We start from the raw sequence: 11,531 nt of genomic DNA, 5'->3' as shown, positions 1-11,531 counted from the left end.
ACAATTCAATTTTTTGAATGATTTAAAAATAAACATCACCTAATGTACTTTTTCACTCTACTTTTATAGATTTAAACTAAAGATTTTGTTTAAAAATCAACTAGTCTTTAAAAGATTTATTTCGCTAGGTTCTTTCTTTAAAAGTTATATGGGTATGTGGTTTTACTTTTATGTAACAAATATTTTGTTTACCTATTGAAATTTCAACTCGGTTCTATAAAATGTTATATTAAATAATTTTGCTTTAAATATGCAGTCACTTCCTGTCAATTTTTTTTTGAAATTTAGACGGTTACATACAAACGTTTTTTTTTATGTGTCCTGGAAATTATTTTAAATTTTTATTTGTTCTGGGCAAGACGTAAAAAGGTATCCGTGGTGTGCGACTCGATAACCGAAAGGTTTTTTCGTGCACCAGGTCTTAGGACCAAAAATATTTTGAGCGTCTTTTTTGTCGTTCAATAAACTATATATATGTTTATTTAAACAATTTAGTTTTAGCTGAAAACTTAAGCAACAAACTACTAGTTTTCTAAATTTAATGTGTTTATCAATTACTAAAAAACTGTACTTTATATTAAAGATGTAGTAAAAGACTATAAATAAAAACGCAAAATTTGCTGTTAGGCTTTTGAAAGTTGTTGTTCAAAGATAAGTGTAAATAAAAAATAATATGTACTTGGTGTAAAACAACTCGGTTTTATAGTTTTGTTACAATAAGTGTTCTTATTTTATGTGAAGTTTTTAGAATTATTACATAGTAAGAAGAAGTATTCTAATAAACAGCTTATAACTGTCATTTTAGGTTTGTGGTATTAGATTGTATCGTAAATTTTTTGTAATTAAAAATTCAAATACGCTCTTCAACAAATACGCTTTTCAACAAATGACCATTGCAACGCCGAAAAATATAAGTTAATTAATAAATTTAAATTCTTTCTTTTTCATTAAAAACTTTCTTTAGAAAAAATCTTCAATTTTTTCACTTTTTGATAATCATCGTCAAAATACACTAAAATATAAGTAATTACTAAATTTAAACGGTATAAAAAACTTTGTTATTTAGCTACCTTAACAATTTAAATATACCGAAGGACTTTTTTTTCTAGGTTTGTACTATGTAGGTATGTGTAAATACACCTACTTTCCTATTTTAATAAAACTTTGAGCTAAACGAACACATTTATTTTGTTATTAAATTTAAACTATAAATATGAATAGTTCAAAATATTATTTTTAAATGGAATTGATTTTAAATAGAATGCTAAGTTAAAATTATATATATGAGTAAATATGACTGGTTGGTAATAATACCACGTTGGTAATGATAAAACTTTAAATTACTATTTATATATACACAGCACAATACATTTTTTTAATTAGCTGCAATGATTTTTTTTTGAATTGCAAGTGAATTTTTTATTTCAAAATTAAAAGTTTTATTTTATATATTAATGCTTCAGATGAATTTAAGCTTAGTTATATAACAAAATAAACTTAACTTTTTTGTTATATTATTTTGTGCTTTGTTTTAGATCTATATAACAATTCAAAACTTTCAACTAGATATTCATAGAGATTTAAAAATTTAAATAAGTTTTTTATTATTAGTTCTAATTAGTTAAATTTTATAAATAGTTTTTTTATCAAGCATAAAAATTTTTTTTTTTTTAAACCTTCCAAGTATGTTCGGTTTAAAAAAATCATATGATTTTTTGTTATGTAAAATTCGAATTAGTGGTTGAATTAACTGCATAGAAAAATTTTTACTTGAAAACCTAATTTACTATTTAAAATTTCCACAAGCTTGGTTTTGTTGAAATCATATGACGCTTTTAAATTCCTGTTATACATTGCTGGAACCGCGGATTAAATAAAAAAACTATTACATTCATAAAAAAAGAAATAAAAAACTGTAAAAACGCGTTATTCAACTTATTATTCAAATAATCCTTATATTATAAGACTTTTGTTTTTTCTTTTTGAATTATATACGTAAAGTCAAGCAAAAACTTAGTAAACTTTGTTTTTTTAAAGCTATAAAAGTAGTTTAAACTAAAATATCTACTAAGCTATGAAAATTTTATATTACAGCTCTCTTCATTATTTTAAAATAAAAGAACAGTGAGTTCTAATGTTTTTTTAAACTAAAGTTTTTGTTTTAAAGCAAACTTAGTTTTAATTAATTTCTTATGATAAGCTACTTTAGTTTGAAGCTGTCTATATATCAAAGAATTAGTTTGCTCTTTACTTTGTTTTAAAAGTTTAGTTAATTTCAATAAGTTAAAGTGATTAAATTACTTTGTCCAATTAAAAAAAATCGAATTATAACTATTTGAGAATACAAAATATTTAAAACATATAACAATCTAAGAAACTTTAACTTTAAGCACAACAAACTTTATAAACAAACCGAAACTTAAGATAAAACTGCACTTAGGTTATATAAGGGTATTTACAAATTATTCTAACATTCGAGTTGTTAGGTTATGATCGTAAAATAAAGTTTCTGCAGCTAGTAATTTTGAGTAGCTTGCTTTCTGAGCAACCTTTGTAGTTAGCTGCTTAATTTTCTTATCTGGCAGGACTATTTATAAAACAACTTTGTCTTAATTGAAAACTATTGTATGCTTTAAAACTTTAAAGAAAATCTTTGTAAGAAATAAACATTTAGTTGCACTACCAAACGCTGAAAATTAAATTAAGAGTATTTATTAAGTGTTTGTTTTAAAAAAGTTTTAGTTTTAAAACAACAATAGTCTTGTACAAATACTTTTAAGCTGAAAACTACGTTCAAGGCAAAATGTTTTTGCTTTGCGGGCTTGATAATTGATATATTATTTTACAGTAAAAAATGCATAAAAATCGAACTTCTTTTATATTTTAATGACTAGTTTAATAAACAATGTGTTAAACCGCTCTTCAACAGTGGTTTACTTAGTGTTGACTCAAGAGTTGCCAGAACTTTTGAACTTGTATTTGTATTTTAAATACGTGTGGCTTTAATCTGGTTAAAACTATTCTGGCAACTGTGGTATTGAGTTACATCCAACAGCAATGTTAAAACTGGTCTATTTTAAAGTGAATGCATGTTTAGTTTTTAAATTTGTAAATTTTAAAGATAATTTATGTAAAATTCCTGAGCTATTTTTCAAACTTTTGATTTAAAAAGTTATTATAAATCTGTTTCATTAGTTTTGAAGAAACATTTTAAAAACATTACATTATTTTTAAAAATTCTATGTAAGAGTGCTATGTAAGCACTTAAAAAGTATATCATTTCAGCTTAACTTTATTAGTCATACGTAAAACTAATTATTAATTTAAGTATATTAAAAACTCAACTTTGACCGACTGCAGCCAAATTTTGTTTTTTTTTATTTAAAAGCTGCTGCAATATTTTAACTGAGCTCTTTGTGTTAGAAGTACTTAAAACAACAATAACTATAAAACAATTTGGAGTGTTTACATGTTTTTTTTTGTAAAGTTTTCAACTAAGATTTCTATAAAATTAAGAACTCTAATTTTTAAATATTAAAAATGTTATTTTTAAATTGTACCAACTAAAACTAGATAAGGAGATAAACTAAAAATATAAGTATTGCGCAAATTTATTTTGCCTGTTAGATGATTACGTCAATGCTACGTCAGCTACGATAAAAAGTACTCGAATGAGTGTTTGAAAACTTAAGTTGTTTGCAAACTCATCTGCAATCAAATTTAAGTTTAAATGCAATTTATTGTTTACAAGTTAAATAATATTTATTTATGACTATAATTTATCTAGCTTAATGAGAATCAAAACGATTTGTTTTTTAAATACTTGTATAAATAAAAAATTTTCATATTAATTTTGAAATTACATACACTTGAATTAAAAGTTGATTTCGTAATAGAAATTTTTTAACGTTTGTTATTGTTAAATTAACTTAAATTTGTTTTGCTTTATTTAAAAACTTTTTTTTGATTTGGAAAAACTATACCATTTATAAACTTGAATTAGTGGTTAAAGCCACTAGATATATTAGTTTACAATTATGATTTTTTTAAGTTTTAAACTTTTCCTTTGAGTTTGGTTTCCACTAAATCATGTGATGCTTTCAAATTCGCGTTTTACGTTATAAAAAACCGCGAAGTCTTATAAATATCATATATATAGAAATCTACATAGATAGAATGTTCGTTGTTAAATCTTGTTATATAAGAATTTCTACCATAAGTCCATCTTCAATTTAAAGGAATTTATCAGGCTTTTTGCATTTGCGTTCAACTAGCGTATACCTAAATATAGCGCATTTTCAGTCAATTAACAGTAACAGGAATTATCAAAATTTCTAATTGTTAGAAAAGTTAGCTTAAAGATATAAACTATAACTTTTCTTGTCTTAAAAAAGTCTTCGAATTATCATTTAAACTATTTAACAGTTAAAACTGTTTTTAACTGGCACAGAAGCTAATGACTGCTTAATAGTTTTTTTTTTTCAAAAGTTTTAAAAATATATGACATTAAATAAAAAGAGTTAGTAGTTTAGTTTGTAACGTTAAGCCAACTACACGAAATACAAATGCTTGTAAAAAATTATAACCAGTATCTAACTTATTATTTAGTTTTTTTAATTTCTACTGCTAAAACTTTTTATTAATAGAAACTTATTTTATAAAAACTTAACAACTGAACTTTATACGTGTAAATTCAAACTGAAATCACCCCGTTTTTGTTTCGCATTGCGCTCGAGTTTAAAGCAGGATAGAAATAAACCAGCAGCACGCTTCGAGTGCCTGATGGAAGCGTGATATGCGGATGACAGAAATGTGCTCATTGCAGCGAATAAAAGCAAGATGGTGCGTTCGTGTGAGTCAGGCTGTAGATAAGAAACTGCAGTTTGATTTTCTTGTTGTTTCACAAGGTTTTTTTTTGTTTAAAAAAAACTTTATATTGAAATTTTTAGTTGAATACTACTTTGATTTGAAAACAAAACTGTAGCAATAGTAAGTCAGAGAAAAACTGTAGCTTTAATATGATGTTTTTTTAAGTTATAAAAAGTGCAAAAAATAAATTACTGCTTTACAAAAACTTTAACAAACTTTATAGCTTTAGTTTTATACTGTAGTGTTTTAGGTTGTTTATAAAAACAATAATTTTATAATGTTTGAAATGGTTTTTTAATAGTTTAAACATTTAAAACAACAAAATTATACTCTCTAAATAGTTTGTAATCATTTAAAACTTCTAATTTCATATAATCAGTTCAAACTATGCTTATTAGGAAAAGTCTTATGAGTATTTAAAAACGCAAAAAATGATATTAATTTGACTATGCAATACTTAATACTTCAGGGCATTATATAAGGGCTTTGTATTATGTTTGGAATTAATTTCATTGTAGTTTTTTGTATTCGTTTACTAAAAGTTTATATTAATAATATTGTTTATTTTAACTCAAACGCAAGTCCGTATTGTTTAATAATTTTTTTGTTATCTTAAATAGTTTAATGAAGCAGAAAAAAAGGAAGAACTCTTTTGTATAATTAATTTACTTTTTAGAATCATTAAAAAATGTTTTGGTTTTAAATACTTGACAAGCTAAAACATTATACGAACTCCATTAACAATCAATAAAGCTCTTACTACTATTGAATTACTTACATAATCAGAATAGAGCTGTTTCTAAAAAGAATGGATTGGATATAAAGATACCTCTACAACGTTTGAAGTTTTATTTTCCAATGACTTTGTTTTAAAAGGTTTAAACGACACAAGCTAGTTTGGATAAAATAGCAAACTTTCAAAGTACTTTAGTTTGTTGAATTTATTTACGTAAACTCTGTAAGTTAAATTAGTAAAAGGTTGTTATTTTGTGCAACGATTTTGTTTCATGGGAATCTTTTGTCATCGAAGTATCTCGAAAAAAACAACAAAATACTTAACTTTTTTTTATTTTAAAGTCTGTTACATTATTTAAAACTTGAAGGGCATTGATGAGATTGTGTATAAAGTATTTCTTACAGTTATTTTTGAAAATTTAGATAAAGTTAAGATAAAATCTGGTTAAAAGTATATTTGATACTTACAGCTGGTTTTAGTTTATAAATTATATTCAGCTGAATAACTACAGAGTTGGTTTTCTTAATTATTTATTAGTATACGTTGAAAAGTTGATAAAGTTTTTGTTTTTAGGTTAAGTCAAACTTTGAAATATTTCAATTTTTTTAGCATTTTTAGTTTAATTACGAGAAAAAAGAACTAAATAACAGTTATTGTAAGTGTTTTTTATTACTATGAATAGTCACTGTTTTTTGGAAAGACACTTATCATTAGTATTGCATGTCTATTCTAAAGAGTTCTTGCGAAAGACGAATGTTTCTAGCATGCATCCAATTATTTCTTTATAAAAGTATTTATTTCTTTCTTTTGAAGCTTAATTAATTTATTTTAAAGCGTGTACCTTTCAAAAAGTTCTTGCGAAATACGAATATCTTAATCATGCATCCAACTATTTTTAATAAATAATCTTTAAAAGCTTAACCATTTAAGTTTAAAGGGTCAGTAAACTTGAGGTTGCATCAAATTGTGACGTCATATAAAAGACTTTGTGACCAACAGAACACCCACGCGCCTTCCCTTGCTTGAGACACGTGTTAATGAGACACTTTGATGTGATGTCGCAAGCATTGGCGTAGGTATTCGAAATACCTTGTAGTATAAATTAGCATACTGTTAGCCGTTCATAAATAATCATTGCTCGCCTAATACTGGTATGAACTGAAAGATTTTTTCCATGAAAATATTTTTAATTGTTTTGTTGAAGTTCTATTTATTCATTTATAATTCATTGAACTCACACATTACGATCTAGAATAGTAAAAATTTACCCGTAGGTAGATAAACTTTAAATTTTAATATTAGTTTGTTTAAAACAATAGTTGGTAATGTTATTAGAATATCGATTTTTTAAACTTCTATGAATAAACCTGATCATTCTTTTTTAAACATTTCTAAAAAATCTCCTGCAATTTGTGCAAAAACATTTTATTTTTACTAATTTTAGTTAAAGTTTTCTTGAAAATATGTTTTTAGACTTAAAAAAACACATCCGATGTTAGGAACGTGCAATAACTAACCACTAAAATAACCTCACGCTGCATGCTTTAAAAAAATACTCTATTTATATATTATAACTTGAACGAAATTCCAAATAAAAAGTTGTTAGCAATTCATATATCTATCATGCACTGCAAATTTAGCCTGTTTTACTATTTAATGTCACGTTATAGTATGAAGTTTAAGTCTTGTATAACTGTTAAGGTTGATGTATGTTTTATTTTTGTGTAAATATTAGAGATTTAAAAAAATTATTAATTTACAATAAAGGTAAAACGATTGCAATTGAAATTTAGTTTGAACTGGTCAGATCATTAAAAAGTCTGCAAAGATTTAAAAAAAGTTTTCTTATCATGTCTAACAAATAGAAGTGATGTCATAATCAAAAACTCTACATAATTTTTTTACAATATAATACAGTACAGTACAGTTAACACTCATTAAAAGACTAAGCTAAAACTTAAATTTTTAGTTCATAAGCTTACTAATCAGTCAAAAAAAAGCATATCTAATTGTATCTATTACTAAAACTAAGTAAGTATTTTATATTTTATTCACAATAACTTTCTACAGGTATATAGTATAAAACAAAAAAACAATGACTTCAATTACTAGCATCAGCGCATTTCATGCACTTAAGACAATCAAGAAGTCAAAAGTGATAGATGAAAACAACAATTTTGCTGAAACAGGTTTGTTTTTTGAAACTTAGTTAGATTATTTTGTTAGACCTTATGGTTTTGGTTTGTTATATCTATGTGATATTAAAACATTTATAATTGCATCCTTAAGTAATTTGTAGTTTTATTTAATTTGTAGGCAAATTTGCAAAATGCAATAAACTAGTTTCACCCTTACCAAGAAAATTAAAAACTTTGAAATTCTTACAAATTTTTCTGATCCTACTTAAGATTTTCAGTAACTCCATGTCTTAAACTGTCTACAACGTTTTTTTTTTTGGAAAAATTTAACAAACTAGTATTGATTTAATTAACTGGAAAAATATAAAAACTAGTTTGAACCTACTTAAAATATTCTTCTTTAGATCCAAAACAATCTAAAAAGTTTGACTCATTTTGGAACTTCAAAGCAAAAACAATAGAAAGGTTAGATTTTGTTAACTATTTATCATATTAATAGTATTTTATTTATTTTAATATTCTGCAGTTCTTATTAAGTTGTTTAAGGTTTTTTAGATATTTTGTATACATTTTAGTCGTGTTTTGATAAGTTTTCTTAAATGTGAATTTTAACTTTTTTAACCATGTTTTAAAAGCGTTTTATATGCCAAATTAATAACAATATCTTAAAAAGAATTTAATTTTGAGATAAAATTCACTAAAAGTATATTTTTATTTTACTTAAATATAATTTTTATAACTACGTGAAATTACTTCTTCATTACATATTTTTTATTATGAGAGTTACTTTTTTTTTTGTTTCTGTTTAAACACGTTTTTTTATAAATTAAAAAAAGGTTTTGCTTCAAACTTTGAGTTAACAAAACTGGAATATTCCAAAAAAATGATTATAAAACGTATCATAAACTATAGTTTTTCTCAAATTTTTAACCACGGTATATTCGTAAATAAGTAACTAAAAACATGTAAAAAAATAATTAATTTCTTCTAAACACTTTTTAAAACACGTACAATTTTTTTTTAAATTCCATGTTTTTAATTATACTAATTTATTCTATTATTAAACTCAGGTTTCAAAACTTCTTGCCCAAAGACTTCCAGTCCAAAGCAGCAACATCGACAAATAAAAGCGAGGTTTTCGATTCTAATCACTAAAACTATCTAAAAAAAAATTAGTTTAACTTTTTTGAAATCCAATGAAATGAACCCTACCAGAACTTTTCACTCAAGGGCAAAACTCTCACTGCAAAACTTTCTATTCTGTCGATTTAATGCGTTTTTACAGTTTCAAAAAACTGGTGTAAAACTATAAACTTGTTATTAGTTGGATTTTTAGATTTTATTTACACTTGTATATACATTTTTTAAAGAAATTAAAAGATGCATTGTGTTTTTATTCCTGCTGAATGACAATATACGTTAACCTCTATACAAAACTTAAACATTATATTTGTGTATTAGAACTTTTAATTTTAATTGAATACTAACTTTTTAAGTTTTGAATATTTTAGTTACAATTACTAATTTTTAGAAACAATATTACTAGTTTAACTAAGTAAATACAAAATTTGGTTATATGAATTTAAAACTAACTTATAGAACTGTATAGTTTATTTTACTGCTTAAATTTTTTTTTTCATAGTTTGTTCATTCAGTGTTTTTTTTATAAAAAGCAATAAGATTTTTAGGAAAATTTTATAATAGTAAGACTTTTTCTGGTTGTGCTGGTAATTGTCTTTATGTACCAACATGTTTTTTGATGTTTTTTTTTCACTTTTCTTGAAATAAAATATGAATGGTTTTCGTATCATATTTGTATTCTTTTTTATACTTACTAGTCAGTCGAAGCTAGTTTAAATTGATGCTTTTTTCGAGTTTGAACAATTTTTTTTATTTAAATCAATTCACCTTTACTTAAAACAAATAGTATTTACATCATAGATTCTTCATAGTTTCGTTTAATTTGTAATTGAAAGTTACTTATACTTATGCATTTCAAAACTTAAGAGTTTTATAATGTATTTTTATTAAAGATTCCCAATGATTTTTACCTACATGTATGGTATGTACCATAAGTTAGTGTTTAACAAAAGTTTAATTTGTATCTAGTAGTTTCTAAATTACATTTAAGTACCAAAAAGTTATTTATATATAATTTATTTTGCACACGTTTAGTTTCTTTACTAGATCATCAATACTAAAGTACCACAAAAACCCACATGGTTACATAACAAAAATTAGCTTACAACAATTAATGACGTTTAATTTGTTGTTGTTTTTCATTCTGGTTTGTCATTGCAACTTTACTTAAAATTAATGTGTTTTTAAATATATATAAATACAATAGGTTTCGGAATTTAAAAAACTGTTTGTCAAATTTCAATATTTTATTTACGTTTATTAGTTTTCAAGATATATTTTAACTACTTTAATTAAATAAACATGAAACTATTTGTTTTAACTATGCAAGCATATGATTAGCTTAAAAAAAGGAAGATTTTTTAATTGAAAACACTTAAAAGGAGTAATAAAAACAGTGTTGTAGTAATATATGAGCTCGTACTAACACGAAACTAAAAACACACACGTGTATATTAAAAAGTAATTAGTTACAGATGTAACGTAATTATTGTGTACCTATTTAATTAAATAAAGCTGAATTTACAGAATTTAATTATGTTTTAACTTTGATTTAACACGAAGTATGTTTAAATTTTAACCGATAATTGGAGTAGTTATTTTATAACATGATTTTTATATACTAAACTAAACGACTACAATATAAGTTTTTGGTTTTCTAAAAATAATGTCTGTGTGAATATATAATAAATTAATTGAAAGTAAAGTTTGTATACTTCATGTTTAATGTTTTGATAACGTGCAAAGCCTATTTTAAAACCTTAAAATCTGCTGATACCTTATAATGAACAATTTGGTGGATACAACATACTCGTTTTTTTTTTCGATCTGATTTTATTGAACTTTCTAAGAAAAGGCTGTGCAACGTGATTAACAACCATCTAAACAAGATATCATTAAACTTTAAAGAAATTTTTTTTAATTTGGATTTACGACTGTTTTATTAATCAGTAACAAAAACTTCTTTGTTGAATTAAGTTTGATGTACGGTAACAAAATTTAAATATGTTGACTATGAATCAAACCATTGTACTTTTGCCATAGCAACTGCGACCCTCTGAAAAACCTAACTAAGGCAACTTCATAAAAACAATATGACTAACTTTTTATAAAAAAACTTTTTATTTGTAAATAAAGGGTAAGCTTGATTTAGGATTAGCTTGATAGTTTTAAATAAAAATGATACTAACAAGCGCTTTTAAGTTTCAAACTGATTTAATTAACTAATAAATAAAAAGCAATAATAGCAAAATATTTTTTAGATTAAATGATGAGCTAATTAATACATTTATCATAAAAAAGTTACAAGAAATCGTTGTAGCTAAAAGAAGTTACTACTTTTCTTCTGACCTCTTAAACTTCAAAAACTTTTCTTGCTCCTTACTTTTGCTTTTAAGTTTACATTGAATTATACTAGTTTTATGATTAATATCAAAAAAAGAATAGTTTGTGTCAGTTAAGATCGTTAAAATTTTTGTTGTAAAGAAAAATACACTGATTATGTATTTTAAAATTTTTTATAATTTTTTGTTTAACTTTTAAAAATGTATTAGTAATGTTTTCATTATGTTTACAAAATATTACATAGCTTAAACGTAAATTTTACCTAAAATAAATTTGTTATCATTTTACTTAACTAAATAAAATTT

The 11,531-nt window shown here is 24.0% G+C and overlaps 1 long non-coding RNA gene across 1 annotated transcript; it reads left to right on the top strand.

Annotated features, from left to right (window-relative positions):
- The first annotated feature begins 7,646 nt into the window (after positions 1–7,646).
- On the top strand, positions 7,647–9,553 carry LOC145844227 (uncharacterized). The gene is made up of 3 exons (XR_014370276.1): positions 7,647–7,794; positions 8,148–8,208; positions 8,814–9,553. It is a non-coding gene; the product is annotated as an uncharacterized LOC145844227 (long non-coding RNA).
- Positions 9,554–11,531: the final 1,978 nt, after the last annotated feature.

The sequence above is a fragment of the Thalia democratica genome, chromosome 9, assembly GCF_965202585.1.
Source record: "Thalia democratica chromosome 9, ktThaDemo2.hap1.1, whole genome shotgun sequence".
NCBI lineage: Eukaryota > Metazoa > Chordata > Thaliacea > Salpida > Salpidae > Thalia > Thalia democratica.
Note: the sequence above shows the minus strand (reverse complement) of the source record. Positions and strands in the feature narration are given on the sequence as shown.